Source organism: Nothobranchius furzeri, chromosome 3 (assembly GCF_043380555.1).
Source record: "Nothobranchius furzeri strain GRZ-AD chromosome 3, NfurGRZ-RIMD1, whole genome shotgun sequence".
Lineage (NCBI taxonomy): Eukaryota > Metazoa > Chordata > Actinopteri > Cyprinodontiformes > Nothobranchiidae > Nothobranchius > Nothobranchius furzeri.
The window spans coordinates 64,556,339-64,565,978 of NC_091743.1; the positions used below are offsets into that span (position 1 = coordinate 64,556,339).

Here is a 9,640-nt window from a genome sequence, read left to right on the forward strand (position 1 = left end):
TGATTGTTGCACATGTGAACATTGCTGCCAAAATATCAACTTCAAATCTGCACTGATTTCATCTTTATTTTAGTCTGTGAACATCGGCGCCTTTATTTCAGCAGAGACCTGGTAAATGATTGTCTAAGTTTAGAAGCTTTTATGATTCTTCAAATAAAACCGTTGTGCAGCATCTTTGCCAACACCATAAAGCGGCTCAGATACTTCTCACATTTTGGACATTCACCTGTAAAAAATGAGGCCATGGTGCTGCAGGAAATGTTTCTATAATCTATGAATACTATTAGGATAAAGCTTTTACAAAAATTGATTAAGGAGCTTTACCCTCCAAACATTCTAACCTATTAGATTGTGCAGCTGTAGACTTTTAGTATTTTATATTAGTATTATGTGATCAAATAATTGTTCTTGTAAGGCCATATGAATGCTGATTTCTATTACTGATGCTCAGAAATGCATTTACTTTCACTCTTAAAGTTTACTGTGCATTTTAAGCTTTGAGAGCAAGAGAGAGAGAGATAACCTATCTCAATTTTTTTCAGCGTGTGATTCAATCAATCAACTTTTATTAACAGGCTCAAGGTCCAGAGACAATAAAAACAAACATAAGATAAAAAAACTACACAAGAAAAGACAAAAATACAAGGAAGTCAGTGTAAACACCTATACCAATAATGCCATGATTCAGACTGATAACGTGTGGTACTACAGTCAACATTAACCAAGCACTTAATAGTAACATTTTCACATTGATTAACTCGACAAATAAATTTAAACATCAAGTTCCTCAACATAGCATGGAATGTATTGATCCTAAAAGAGTCAAACAAGCAACTCGCACCTTCCCAACGAGGCCTCTTTAGTAATACTCTCAGACAATCATTATATGCTACATTAAGACGCCTGATAATACTTGTTTGCTTATAGGAAGACCACAAATGAGCTGTATATAATTGAGTACAGTATACTTTAAAGAGTGTCTTTTTAACTGCATTAGTGCACACACTAAACCTACGCACTAACATATTGGCCTGTGCATACATTCTACGACATTGCCCATCATCATTGGCCAAGTCATTAATAAAGTGCCCCAAATATTTATATTTGTCCGTCACAGACAAAACATTACCACATAATTAAAATTGAGGAAACTGTAACCATTTATCTTCTTTTGTTCTACAGGTCATGATGACACTCATACTAGAATTGTAACTGATGTCAAAATCCACCCCATACTTTGATCAAATATCTAGCAGTTCCTGTAATCCTGCACTACTATGACTCAGGACGACAAGATCGTCAGCGTACATAAGATGGTTGACTGGGGTTGATCCAATCATACAACCAGTTCTGCAATTATTTAACTGCTGTGACAGTTCATCCATGTACAAGTTGAAAAGCACAGGAGAGAGTACCCCGCCTTGCTTTGCTCCATTAGTAGCACCAAAAGGAGCAGAAGATCTACTACTACCCCATCTCACCTGCATATCCTGATTAGCATACCAGTAGACTAGGATTCTCAGAATGTACTTAGGAACCCCTTGTTGTCGCATTTTAACGAACAGTTTCAGATGATTTACACAGTCAAAGACTTTAGACACATCAGTAAAGGATAATAACACAGAGGAGTTGCCTCTTTGAAACTTCCTATTTCTTTTAAAGCAAATACGCACAAATCTGTGCTAAGCTTAGACTTGAACCCAAACTGATTATCAGTAGAGTAGATAAAATCTAGCCTACTTAGTAGCACTTTTTCCATAACCTTGGATTCAATGCTTGCCAATGCAACGGGCCATAGTTGTTGTTTGCGTAATAGAGATTTAGCCTAAATAGTTTTCTCAATTTTTTTATACATTGTGTAAATAGTCCTATATGTATATTCCCTTGTAAAATGAATCGTTGGACCATAAAGACGAGATTAGTGTGCGTTTTCTCGACCATTCGTCATCGTGTTTGTGGGCGTGTTCCCGTTTAACCTCCAGCGGAAGTGAACCCGACCAGCACTAGGACCCGGGGGAAACCCTTCCACCAGCAGAAGGGAGGAGGTTTCTTTACGACTGGAATTTCTACAAAGTTCCTGTAAACTACATTTTTACCTGCTGAAAAGCAGCGGGAATAAACCCACCTGTGATTTTTAAATCAAACCATTACCTGGAGCTTGAAGTGCTGCTGTGATGTCTTCTTATCCTTTTGCCCTTTGTTCTTCCTGAAAACACCTGCGTGGTTCAGGTAATGAAGAGGGAAGTGGACACTGAGTGGTGTGTCAAGGTAAGGCCTCCGTCTGACCACTGAGACTTTTAAGCTAATCTGGTATCAGTCTGCATGTAAGTCAAACTGTAATGTTACTTCAGGCTTTGTTTTTTAATTAGACCTGTCACACAAAGGTGAGGGTCCACACCCTGAAGCTCGTTTCGTCTAAAACTTCAAAAAGGAAGTTTCCACACCCAGACTGAGCAAACATCATTGCAACGTTCTCTTCTCTCTTCTACTGAAGTCATTTATGTTTTCCAGAGAATCTCCTTCACATATGAGTCAAAGGATTTGACCGTATTTTAAATCAGCCTACAAGGGTCACGCCCATGGACGCACTACCGGTGTCGTTTTTTTTAACAAGTTTTATTTAACCAATGAAGCTTACAGGCTTACATAAGAATCAATATTTACAGCTGAATTCTGAGCATGACAAAAAAAGCAGGTGTACAAACAGAAACAATAATATTAATCTAGCTCAATATTAACCTGCAGAAATCATAACCAAATATATATATATATATATATATATATATATATATATATATATATATATATATATATATATATATATTACATCAAACAACATTATTAGGGGTAAAGGAAACATTCACCAAATTGTTATAGAGCCAAATGGCTTTCTTGGAACTACATAATTTAAGAGAATCCATAAAGGATGCAAGTTCTTTCAAAAAAAACAATAAAGATTGGTTTGATATTGCCAAATTTACATTTGTGTATAAAGAATTTGGCAAAAATAATCAAATTATTGACAGTGAATTGCTGCATTTTATTTTCCAAACGAATACCATACTTGATGTCAGAAAAAGATAAGGAGCGTATAATGAAATTATTATGCGTTAACCACGAGTGAAAACTATCCCAGAAAATTTTGGTAAAGATGCATGTGAAAAATAAATGTATCTCAGTTTCTATATTAGAAGTGCAAAAGGCACAATCGTTCTCTCCAATATTAAATTTAGATTGCAAGAAATCTTTGCAAGGATAAATACTGTTTATAGTTTTAAAATGAACTTCCTTGGCGTGTTGGTACAAGATCTGCTCGGGTGCAAGATCGGCTCGGGGTCCTTCGACTGCCGATGACGTCAAAGTACGGCAAACCGACTCGGACAAAATACACTACACATCTATACTGTTGGAAAGAATTTAGCTGTTTCGTTGTTAAAATAATGTTTCTTAAGACATAAGTTTGTGTTTATAATGGTATTTGTAAAATAAAACACTATATTTTATTCATAATGTTGAACTCCTCTTTGAGCACATCCCTTGAAGGATCATAGGTATTAGCAACACCTGTGAAATTGTATTTGCAGGAAAAAAGTGTGTCCCGTTTATTGAAGTATTTTTTTGTTTAGAGTTTTTGACGTCTTGTCCATGTGTAGTTCAGTTACGCTCATAGCTGCTAGCCAAAACTCTGGATTTAAAAGTTTTCTGGCTTTACTAAAATACCTGTCTGCACTTATTTGATTGATGGTGGTTTTACTTTCTATTAGACTCCAAATGTAATCATTTGGCACGTTTTGCCTTGGCCCCCAAAATGTCTTGAAACGGCCCTGGGTGTGTGACTTGAGTTTTGAAGGTGATCTGAATTGTATCAGATGTATAAATATTACTTGTGTATAACTTATTGTTTTACAGGTAAAAACGTGTAGTGGAGATAAATTTACATACATTTTACTTTTCAACACTTTGTTTTGTTTTCTTGTTTTTATTTAACTATTTTCCTGTCCTGTCTGTCTCTCATCTTCCTGCATCTCCTCTAAACTCTCCAGAAAATCTGCTGCCTGGATTCTTACTTTTTCACCTCATCGGTTACTTTTGAGCAGATCAAAGGGGTCTCCTGACCACAAAGCGGAGAGCGTGTTTCGATGCGTCAGTGAGGTGAAATCACCGCAGCACAGGTGATGAGCTCCGTGGAGTGTTTCAGGCACAAATAAGACAGAAAATAGAGAACATGTGCGGACGTGAACGATCGTGTGCTAATTATAGTTTTTTGGTTGCGCCACTTTGAGAATGGACCGTGCGCTGGACGCAGCAGCCTGGAGCGCTGCGCACCGATCATCGCTCTGCCGCTCTCTGCTGAAAAGAGTCCATGAATGATAACATAGTAATATAGGTAGAAAACTTTTTTCCGGCTCCCCTGGATGTGTAGGATATACAGCTCCCCCATCCCTGCTCCTGGATGAAAAGCCGGACATTTTCATCAATACAAGAACCCGGACATCCAGGACAGAGTGAAAAGTGGACATGTCTGGGGAAAACAGGACGTACGGTCACACTAGTTTAATATAAAGCGGGAGATTACAGATACAGTAATTTGCTCGTGCCCTTGCTGCGCTGGGCCCTTTAGAGTTTGTGGGCCCTGGGCAATTGCCCAGTTGCCCATATGGTTAATCCGGCCTTGGCTGCGATCTGAGATGCGCAGAGCTGCCGCTGGGGAGAACCGGGTGCAAAACATCGGTTTCCATCCGAGAGCTCCACAAGCCGGCAGCCCGCGCAGTGGACAGGAGCCGCGATCAGACAGCGATGCGCCGAGCTGTGGGGAGGGGAGAACCAGGTGGAAAACATCGGTCTCCCGAGAGCTCCACAAGCCGATAGTCGGAACCCAGCTCCACCAACATGTTATATTTCAACCCATTTTCTAAAGTACAGCATTATGTTAAATGCACTGGGTTTTACCCTATTACATTTAAATTTCATGGTTAAACAGTTCATGTTAAAATCTAAGCTCAGCTCGGCAGTGACCTAAAATACATAAATATAATTTTACTTACTGAAGACTCCTTGGACGCTCTATTAGTGCAATTAATGCCACAGCAAGTCATTTTGTCCAACAATTGCACAAATAATATCCAAAAAAAAAATACACAAGCACTACAACTAATGGTCTAAGTTGAGAGACAAAAATGGCAGAACAGTTTTTAGGCGAGACCGAGGCTCTACTGAGGCCTTTCCCCGGAGCTAGCTCTGTGGTCACGTGGGTCTGATGCTCATTAATTATACAGAATTTTAGGCTTTTAATACACTTAAACAGAAGAGTGAGGAAAAAAATTCACCCCCCTCAGAGTTGTCATGAGTGTAAACTAGATCATTTAAACCAAAAACATGTTTTGGTACCAGGCTGTAAACATGTTTAGTGAAATTGGTATTTTTAACATGGGAGTCAATGAGGATTTGCTCGCTTCTGACACCAGCCCCCAGCGGATGAGGGTGGAACTGCAATTTATTTCACTTCCGCATTGGCCTCAATTTCTGTCCCGCATTGTGGGGGCTTGAGCTATCCAAGCAGAGCTAATCTAGCCTATTTCCCCAATTTATTGTTGTTGAGTAGTGTTTTAATAACACAGAACCCTACATTTAAAATGCAGACAGTTCATATTAAAGCAAATTTAAATAAAACTACTTTTGCCAAATCTCAATTCTTTGAGGGATCTCTATTTAAAAATGCAGCAATCATCTCCTCATGAAAACTAATTCTACTTAATGATTTATTTTTATTGCTGCATTAAGATGCTGTTTGCAATATAGACTTAATTTTCTCTATTGTGAGGAAATCAGATTTTTATAGGCCTACATCATAGATTTTTGTCTAAGATCAAATAAATTCTATTGAGCCTTTAAACTCCTAGGGCCCTTTGTCCACATATGTGGACATTAGCTCCTTGCACTTATAACATTTCATCATCTTCACCTTAGACCTTTTTGTTGATATTGATATTGACTTTAAAATTTTGTTTCTTTTTTATAGGAAATTTGAAAATTTTTTATATAATTTAATTTTCATTTTATTTGAATATTTGTAATTTTGTTTCCATTAATGAGAGTAGACTACTCTGTAATAGTTGGATGTATTTTGTCTTTTAAATCGCATCAAAAACAGGTTCAGGTCTCAGGAGGTTGAGCATAATTTATAGAATGGAATGAAGTAGATTAGAATAGACTTTTTTAATCCCACAGTGGGGAAATTCACTTGTTACAGCAGCACATAGACCAAAAGAATGTTTATGTTTTACAAAAACATATTTTTGACTGTTTTTAGGATTCTTATTTCATTCATCCATTCAAACTTTATTTCAGACCTGGGATATGTCCATAACAAGAATAAAATAAAAGTAAAAACACATTCTAATTACAAACCGTATAGGCAGTTGTTCCAATGTTTAAAAAGGACTGAGGAGTACCTCGTGTCACTGTAAGTTAAAGATGACAGAGCTCTAACAACAGCGTTAGCTGACAAACTCAGTCGGCAGATGAATTTATACATGAAGAGCCTCAGAAGCGCATGAAAAGTAGGGATGTTACTCGTAACAGACATATGACTTGCAGAGGTCCATCTAGGGAGCTTCATGAGGATTCTAAAAGCATCCTGATAAGCTACTTGAAGCTTCTTCATTACTACCTTATTATAATTGCACCACAAGTGGGCTGTATAGAAAGGAGTACAAAAGGAACGAAAGAGGGACACTTTAACAGGATCTGAGCACATGCCAAAGTTACGTGCCAGAGTGTTAGCCTGCATGTACAACTTACCGCATTGCCTCTTAATATCCTCGTTGTCACAGAGGTCACTTCTTAAAATGTGCCCCAAATATTTTACTTTGCTTACCACTTCCAGGACCTGATTTGTTAAGTTGAAAGATGGAAAATTAAGCTTCAGGTCCCCTTTAGTAGCAGCAATCATAACCACACTCTTTTTAGGGTTAAACAGGATGTCAAATTGCTCATCATACTTAGCACATGCCCTGAGCAGCTGCTGCAGGCCTGCGCTATAGGGAGACATGAGGACTAGGTCATCTGCATATATGATTTACAAGGCGGTCACCCACCAAGCATCCAGTCTTACTTTCATTCAGAGTGACAGACAGCTCGTCAAGGTACAGGTTAAAAAGGACAGGAGACAGAATCCCGCCTTGTCTGACTCCATTCGACACAGAGAAAGGTTCAGTCACTTCTGTCCCCCACTTTACCTGCATCAGTTGATGAGAGTACCAGAAGTGCAAAATCCTAACTAGGTAAGAAGGGACCCCTCTGTTTTGTAGCTTGATGAATAATTTCTGATGATTAACTCTGTCAAAGGCCTTAGAGGCGTCTAAAAAACACATAAAAACAGAAGTATTATGCCTCATGTATTTGCTTACAGTTTCTTTTAAAGCATAAATACACAAGTCAGTACTAAGTTTACCTTTAAAACCAAACTGATTCTCTGTCGTAGTTATAAAATTCTGCAGTCTTTCCAGCAAAATATGTTCAAGCTCTTTGGACAACACACTTGCCATCGCAATAGGCCTGTAGTTATCAATACAGGCGATTTTTCCAGTTTTCTCTTTGACTATAGGGACTAAGAGAACAGATAACATATGGTCAGGCAAGATTCCATGCTTCAAAAAGCCGGTAAAGCACAATGAAACTAACACCTGAGCTCTACAACTAGCGTACCTCATGTGCTCTGCTGATAGTTGTTTAGGGCCGCAAGCTTTGTTTAATGACATTTTCTCTATAGCGAGACGGACTTCATCAGCTCTGACAATCATACCATGATTGTAGTCAATGTTGCCAACATTGAACCTTTCACTATTTACACAGTTAAAAATTCTGCTAAAGTGATTCCTCCAGGCTTCAACAATGTTCTTGTCTCCTGATACCCCATTTATAGATGCAGGTAGCAGCTGCTTACTGATACAGGAGCGTTTTAACTCCTTCCAGAACTCCGAAACATTATTATTCTTTAGTTTGTTCGCTAAGGAGTTTGCCCGCATTGTTTGCTCATTCCTTTTAATGTAGCGAACAGCATTCTTGAACTCAACGTTCGCAGCTTTCTTAGACTCCAATATTGAACCGGATTTTGGTTTACCAGCAGCTGCCCAGGCTTTATAGGCTGCTCTGGACTCAGCATGTAACGCATAAGCATGCTCACTTCATCCTGGAAGCGGTTTAAATTTTGTTGATCCTTTTTGGCAGAGGAACTCGCTGGCAATAATCAAGCTGTCCACAATATTTTGATACAAAGTGCATAAGTGCAGCCTGTGTTCCATATGTTCACAGTTAACATCTTTACACTGTAACGTTTCTTTGTGGACATTAACAGATCTCAGACTACAATCTGATAGTTTAGATTTGTTTAATTCATCATTGTTGCATTGTTTAATTCATCATTGCAAGATGCAAAATATTGTTTCCAGAAAAGTCATAATTTGGCTATTTCATGATTAGATAAAGTGAAACATCCCTGTGCGTCTGAAGCTGACCGTATTAGTTCCAGTTTTATTATTATTGAAAATGAGGGTGATAAAAGGGTTTCTGAGCAATTTAAGAGAACCAGACATTTTAATGGAAATATTTGAGACGTTTATTTTGAAACACTACAGTACTAATAAAAAATACTGAAATACTTGGAGTACAGCAGGGTTTTCTTCCTCTGGCGTTTCTTGGAATTGCGTATTTTAGACATTTTTTCTTGACATTTTGAGTTAAATGCCACTTTTGTTTTCCTCTCGTGACACATGTTTTTCCTGGAAGGTTTGATCCCAAACTGTGATTGCAGGATAAATGTTGTGTCCCTTATTCTCTATTTTCCATCCTCTCCACATGTGACTGTTTGCTCTGAGTCAGAAACCAACAGTGGTTGATTTTTAATTCATCTTAAACTCAACAAGGTTCATCCAGGTCATATTAATGATTTTCCCCTGCTGCATTGGCACGTGGGCGTGCTCTGTGATTGTTAGTGACCCATCACCAGGACTCTACCGAAACTTGCTCTCCATTTTTCTCTTAAAGTCGAGACTTCTTGACGGTCCAGCTCACTCTTTAACCTGTAAAAAGAGTTCAACTCAGTTTTGTTTGTGTTTTATTTGTGTTATGGTGTTACTGAGTCACTATATTATTAAAGTAGATGTCTGAAGTTTTTCTCCTTTCAGGAATTATGTATGATTATTAAAAATCCCTAAAAGTGATTTTTTTTTTTTTTTTTTTTTTTTGCTGTACTTTGATATAATGTAGGCAATACGTTAAAACATTTTGCTAAGCCCGCGCCTGTCTTATGCAATTTGAATTGACCACCGTTGGGCATTAGCTAATAGCATTAGACATCCGCTTACATGCAGATGTCAATCACAAGCATGCACGTGCATTTAAGGAAGTACGTAGACTGGGCGTCGTTTTTGAGCTGGTCACAAAGCTGCAAAGACACCAAGAATCATGGAGCGGCTACAACCGCCTTCAAAAACAAACAAAAAAAATACAGATTCCACGATTGCCGACTTCTACTCGAAGACAGACAAAAGTAAAGGAAAGCCCACTCGCTAGATGACGGCTGTTGCTTCCAGCTGTATCATGGAAGCAGGGGTAGGGTTTGAAAGCTGCAGTACATTTT

The 9,640-nt window shown here is 38.3% G+C and overlaps 1 protein-coding gene across 1 annotated transcript in view; it reads left to right on the top strand.

Moving 5' to 3' along the window:
* The first annotated feature begins 2,017 nt into the window (after positions 1–2,017).
* The window catches only part of tmem51b (transmembrane protein 51b), a 15,349-nt gene continuing 7,726 nt past the window's right edge, over positions 2,018–9,640 (top strand). The window contains exon 1 of the mRNA XM_015959007.3: positions 2,018–2,268. The gene's annotated coding sequence lies outside the window, so the exon portion shown is untranslated. The remainder of the gene's footprint in view (positions 2,269–9,640) is intronic.